Below are 7,378 nucleotides of genomic sequence, written 5' to 3' on the forward strand. Positions count from 1 at the left end.
GTCCGCCTTTGAACCATCTTGCTTCCTGATTTCTTGTGCCTGACAATTCTGTGTAATATAGAGAATCACCCACTGTTTTTAGGAACAACCAAATACAGAAATAATATTTTGGTCTTTCTCTTATTGTCTAGAACCCCACAAGAAAGAAAAGCCATTAAAAACAGGTAAGCATGGATTACTGCCCCATCTTTGTTTATGCGAAACCTATTAATATAGTACAACTGTGCAACATTTATTAAAACTCAGTACTTTTAATTTTCATTTTAGCCAAGCTGGCAACAAAGGATAGCCATGTAAAAGAATCTAATAAGATTTGGATCAAAACAAATTTAGCAATTTACACTTCCCATCAGTTAACATAAAATTATTATAATCATGATTGCCATGAAAAAGAGACCAACCAAAAAAATCAAATAATGATGAATAATACAGTGCCTTTTGCCCACTCATGGTTTTCTAGGGCTCATCTCTTGCCCTGTCTCCTAGATCATTTGCTTATCCCTTGTTGAAGATATATCCTTGTATGAGATCCTCTTTCTCAGGATTGGCTTGCTGAAAAGGCCAGCTGAAGCTTATCCAACTAGAAAATGATATTTTCTATGAGAGAACAGAGTCAGACCTTCTTCATTCTGTGTTGCCTGGAGAATGATTCTTTAGTATTGCCAGCATTCTGGGCTCTAAACTTATAAAAGGACCATTTCAATTGGTTATAAATACTCTCCATAGTTAATTTAATTTTGACCAGTGCTTTTTTTCTTAAAAAAAAAAAAAAGGTGCCGGAACTCACACACGTCATACAACCTGCCTTGCCTACCCTACAAGGTTCCATCCAAAAAAGGTGCTGGAACTCGGTTCTGGGTGTTCTATGAGAAAAAAAAGCCCTGATTTTGACAATCAGAGATATTAGAACTTCCACACTTAAAGTTTATCCTTTCTTTTTAGGAAAAGCTGGTCTACCCAAAACTGAAAACCAAAATTGAGTGTTAGAATAAAAGAATAAAATACAGCTTGAAGGGACCTTGGAGGTCTTCTAGTCCAGACAAGAGACCCTATACCATTCTCTAAGTACAGTCCTCCCATCAGTAATCATTAGCCCTTAAATAGAATCTTGTTAGACTGAAAGTATTTCTCCCCTCTTCTTTTTAGTTCTTTTGAGGGAGGATCCCTTCTGGAATGCTTCCCAGGCTTTTCCCCCATGGGCAGACTAAGCTGCCTTTTATCAGACCACTGATTAGGTTTCAGGTCTTGCTCCTGTTCCCAAGGTCATTTAAACATATCATCACAGCAATTTCCTCATAGCTTTAGCAGACATTACTTATTCCAGGACCACCTCTTACTATAACTGTCGCTACCCATTGTCCTTGTCCATGAAGTAGTCCTCCTCTGCCTGCCAGATTCCGTTCCCCATTAGAAGCCCCCAACCAAGGGTGACTCCTTTCCCCCATCCTGTTCCTCTTCCCTCTGCTGCCACTTCCTGTAACTTTGAACTTGGCATAGAACATTGCTGCAACCCCTGAACATAGCAGGAGAAGGAACAAACCACTGTCTTTGTGCCAGAGGAAAAACTTTTCCCTTTAGTATGAACACCCAAATGTTGACATCATGTTTCCTCTTACTTTCTAGAACGATACAAGAAAGAAAAGCCAAGAGAAATGGGTAAGCGAACTCTTATTTTGTCTTTTGCACTACTCTGGAACATATGGGCATTAAAGGAATATTGATAATTTGTTTTCAATCTATGTCATAATCAAAATGTTTCAATCTTTTTCTTTTAGCCAAAGTGCCAAAGAAAGTTGTGCATGTAAACAAAACTGGTAAGTCGCATGTAAAATATATATCTAGAAAATTGCACCTTTCCATTTGAAGAATTGTTAATATATTAACATAACTTTATGGAGATGAGAGAAATAATGTTTTGCTCTTTCTCTGATTGTCTAGAACCCCACAAGAAAGAAAAACCATTAGAAACAGGTAAACATGAATTACTGCCTCTGCTCTCATAGCTTTTGCTTATGTGAAAGATAATATATTACAGCTGGGCAACATTTATTAAAACTCAGTAATTATAACTTTTCATTTTAGCCAAGTTACCGACGAAGAATAACTGGCAAGATCTGGATCAAAACAAATCCAGCAATTTGCACTTCCCATCAGTTAACACAAACGTAGTATAATGAGTTGCCTTGGAAAAAAGAGACTGACCAAATAAATAAATAAAAATAAAACAATGATGAAGAATAGAATAGAGCTTGAAAGAAACTTGGATGTCTTCTAGTCCAGCCCCCTGATCAAGCAGAAGACCTATACCATTCTCTAAGTACAGTGCTCCCATCAGTAATCATTAGTCGTTAAATAGAATCTTATAAGACAGAAAGTATTTCTCACTTCTTTTTCCTAGCCTTTTAGAGGAAGGGTCCCTTCTGAAATGCTTCCCAGGCTTTTCCCCCACCTAGAAAATTGCATCTTTTTGTTTGAAGAATTGTTATAATAGCAATAGCAATAGCATTTAAACTTATATACTGCTTCATAGTGCTTTACAGCCCTTTCTTAGTGGTTTACAGAGTCAGGATATTGCCCCCAACAATTTGGGTCCTGATTTTGTTGACCTTGTAAGGATGGAAGTCTGAGTCAATCTTGAGCCAGTGAGAATCAAACTGCTGAAGTGCTGGCAGCCGACAGTCCACAGTCAGCAGAATTAGCTTGCAGTACTGCATCCTAACCACTGCACCACCATGGCTACAATATAATAAATTATCACAACTCTATGAAGATGAAAGAAATAATATTCTGGTCTTTCTCTTATTGCCTAGAATCTCACAAGAAAGAAAAGCCATTAGAAACAGATAAACATGAATTATTGCCCCACCTTTGCTTATGTGAAATATATTAATATATTACAGCTGTGCCACATTTATTAAAACTCAGTACTTTTAATTTTTCATTTTAGCCAGGCTACTGATGAAGGATATCCATGTAAAAGAATCTGGTAAGATCTGAATCAAAACAGATCTAGTAATTTACAATTCCCATCAGTTAACACAAAGTTGTTATTATTATTTGCTTACTGCTTGTCTTTGTGCCAGGGGAAGAATTTTTCCCTTTAATAGGAACACTCAAATGTTGACATCATGTTCTGGTTTTCCTTTTATTTTCTAGAACAATACAAGAAAGAAAAGCCAAGAGAAATTGGTAAGCACGCTCTTATTTTGTCTTCTGCACTACTCTGGAACATATGGGCATTAAAGGGATACTGACCATTTGTTTTCAATCTATGTCATAATCAAAATGTTTGAATCTTTTTCTTTTAGCCAAAGTGCCAAAGAAAGTTGTGCATGTAAACAAAACTGGTAAGTCGCATGTAAAATACATATCTAGAAAATTGCACCTTTCCATTTTGACGAATTGTTATACATTAACACAACTTTATGAAGATGAGAGAAATAATGTTCTGGTCTTTCTCTTATTGTCTAGAACCCCACAAGAAAGAAAAACCATTAGAAACAGGTAAACATGAATTACTGCCACACTTTTGCTTATGTGAAATATTAATATATTACAGCTGGGCAACATTTATTAAAACTCAGTACTTATAACTTTTCATTTTAGCCAAGTTACCGACGAAGGATATCCATGCAAAAGAATCCGGTAAGATCTGGATCAAAACAAATCTAGCAATTTACACTTCCCATCAGTTAACACAAACCTATTATGACGAATTGCCTTGAAATAAGAGACTGACCCCCCAAAAAATCAAATAATATATGAATGATAGAGTGCTTTCTGCCCATAGTTTCCTCGGTCTCATCTCTTGCCCTGCCTCCTAGATCAATGATGGCAAACCTTTTAGAGACCGAGTGCCCAAACTGCAACCCAAAACCCACTTATGAATCGTCGGGTGCCGGGTGGGTGTGGCCCATTGGGTGAGTGTGGCCCATTGGGTGGGCATGGCTGCAGTGGTAATGACAGACTGGGTGAGACTAAAAAGTTCAATCAATCAATTCCAACTTTGCAAGATCTTTTTTTTTCCGTGAGAAGTTGAAATTGACTGATTGATTGAACCTTTTTTTTTTTTGCACACGGCAGTGGAGCCTAAAGCGAAAAGCTTTTATAAAACTCAGCTGAAGGCCTAGGACTGGGGCAATGGCGCGTGTGCCCACAGAGAGGGCTCTGAGTGCCACCTCTGGCACCCGTGCCATAGGTTTGCCACCACTATCCTAGATCATTTACTTATCACTTGTTGAAGATATATCCTCACGTAAGTTCCTCTTTCTCAGGGCTGGCTTGCTGGAGAGGCCGGTTGAAGCCACTCCAGCTTTCCAACAAAAAAATGCTATTTTCTATAAGAAGACAGAGACAGATCTTCTCCATGTGTATTCTGTATTGCCCGAAGAAGGAATCTTTAGTGTTACCAGCATTTTGGGCTCTAAGCCTATTGAAGGACCATGTTAATTTGTTATAAATACCCTCCATGGTTAATTTAATGTTGACAATCAGAGATATTAACGTTCACTTTTAAGGTTTATCCATTCTTTTTAGGGAGAATTGGTCTGTTTAATACTGAAAACCAAAACTGAATATTCTCTAAATACAATACTCCCATGAGCAATCCCTAGACATTAAATAGAATGTGAGACTGAAAGTATTTCTCAATTCTTTTTTATGTGTTTTAGAGGGATGGTCCCTTCTGAAATGCTTCCCAGGCCTTCTCCACATGGGCAGACTAGGCTGCCTTTTATCAGACCACTGACTAGGTTTCAGTTCTTGGTCCTGTCTCCCAAGATCATTTCCACATATCATCACAATAATCTCCTCACAGCTTTAGCAGACATTGCTTATTCCAGGACCACCTCTTACTGTAGCTGTCACTACCCACTGTCCTTGTTCATGAAATAGTCCTCATCTGCCTACCTGATTCGATTCCCCATTAGAAGCCCCCAACCAAGGGTGACTCCTTTTCCTCATCCTTTTCCTCTGCTGCCACTTCCTTTAACCTCAAACTTGGCATAGAACACTGCAGCAACCCGTGACCACAATATGAAGAAAAGGAACAAACTACTTTTCCCTTTAGTGTGAACACCCAAATGTTGACATCATGTTCTGGTTTTCCTCTTACTTTCTAGAACGACACAAGAAAGAAAAGCCAAGAGAAATGGGTAAGCACACTCTTATTTTGTCGTCTGCACTACTCTGGAACATGGGCATTAAAGAGATATTGACCATTTGTTTTCAATCCATGTCATAATCAAAATGTTTGAATCTTTTTCTTTTAGCCAAAGTGCCAAAGAAAGTTGTACATGTGAACAAAACTGGTAAGTGCCATGAAAAAATATATCTAGAAAATTGCACCTTTCCATTTTGACGAATTGTTATAAATTAACACAGCTCTATGAAGATGAGAGAAATAATGTTCTGGTCTTTCTCTGATTGTCTAGAACCCCAAAAGAAAGAAAAACCATTAGAAACAGGTAAACATGAATTACTGCCACACATTTGCTTATGTGAAACATTAATATATTACAGCTGGGCAAAATTTATTAAAACTCAGTACTTATAACTTTTCCTTTTAGCCAAGATACTGACGAAGGATATCCATGCAAAAGAATCAGGTAAGATCTGGATCAAAACAAATCCAGCAATTTACACTTCCCATCAGTTAACACAAACTTATTATGATGAGTTGCCTTGAAATAAGAGACTGACCAAAACAAAACAAAAATGTATCCCTAGACAATAAATAGAATCTTGTGAGACTGAAAGTATTTCTCAATTCTTTTTTATGTGTTTTAGAGGGAGGGTCCCTTCTGAAATGCTTCTCAGGCCTTCCCCACATGGGCTGACTAGGCTGCCTTTTATCAGACCACTGACTAGGTTTCACTGTCCTTGTTCATGAAATAGTCCTCATCTGCCTGCTTGATTCGGTTCCCCATTAGAAGCCCCCAACCAAGGGTGACTCCTTTTCCCCATCCTTTTCCTCTGCTGCCACTTCCTTTAACCTTGAACTTGGCATAGAACACTGCAGCAACCCCTGACCACAGCATGAGGAAAAGAAACAAACTACTTTTCCCTTTAGTATGAACACCCAAATGTTGACATCATGTTCTGGTTTTCCTCTTACTTTCTAGAACGACACAAGAAAGAAAAGCCAAGAGAAAAGGGTAAGCACACTCTTATTTTGTCGTCTGCACTACTCTGGAACATATGGGCATTAAAGGGATATTGATCATTTGTGTTCAACCTATTTCATAATCAAAGTGTTTGAATCTTTTTCATTTAGCCAAAGTGCCAAAGAAAGATATGCATGTAAACAAAACTGGTAAGTGCCATGTAAAACAAAATCTAGAAAATTGCATCTTTCCATTTGAACAATTGTTATAATAGCAATAGCAATAGCATGTAGACTTATATACCACTTCACAGTGCTTTAAAGCCCTCTCTAAGCAGTTTACAGAGTCAGGATATTGCCCCCAACAATCTGGGTCGTCTTTTTACTGACCTTGAAAGAATGGAAGTCTGAGCCAGTGAAAATCGAACTGCCAAAGTGCTGGCAGCCAGCAGTCTGCAGTCAACAGAATTAGCCTGCAGTACTATATCCTAACCACTGCACCACCAAGACTACAATATAATAAATTATCACAACTCTTTGAAGATGAGAGAAATAATATTCTGGTCTTTCTCTTATTGTCTAGAATCCTACATGAAAGAAAAGCCATTAGAAACAGGTAAACATGAATTATTGCCATACCTTTGCTTATGTGAAATATATTAATATATTACACCTGTGCCACATTTATTAAAACTCAGTACTTTTAACTTTTCATTTTAGCCAGGCTACTGATGAAGGATATCCATGTAAAAGTATCTGGTAAGATCTGGATCAAAACAAATCCAGCAATTTACACTTCCCATCAGTTAACACATACTTATTATGACGAGTTGCTTTGAAAAAGAGACTGACCCAAAAAATAAAAATAATAATAATGATAAATAATATAGTGCCTTCTGCCTATTCTTGGTTTCCTCGGGCTCACCTTGAATGCATTTGGGTCAATATAAAAGGGAGAAAAAATGACATTGCCATAGGTGTATACTATAGGCCACCCAACCAAACAGAGGAAAGAGATTAACTTTTTGCTAGTCAGCTAACTAAGGTATGTAGGAAGCACATCACCATAGTAATGGGGGACTTTAATTACCCTGACATCAACTGGGAGACAAACTCTGCACCAAGTGGAAGATCAAACAGATTCCTGACAAACCTAGCAGACAACTTTGTCTCCCAAAAAGCAGAGAAGGGAAATAGGGGATTAGCCATTTTGGATCTAATTCTCACTAACAGAGATGAAATGATAGAAGGTGTTGAAGCCACAGGAACCTTGGG

The sequence above is a fragment of the Protobothrops mucrosquamatus genome, unplaced genomic scaffold (genome assembly GCF_001527695.2).
Source record: "Protobothrops mucrosquamatus isolate PMUCROS unplaced genomic scaffold, P.Mucros_1.0 scaffold_262, whole genome shotgun sequence".
NCBI classification, from domain to species: domain Eukaryota; kingdom Metazoa; phylum Chordata; class Lepidosauria; order Squamata; family Viperidae; genus Protobothrops; species Protobothrops mucrosquamatus.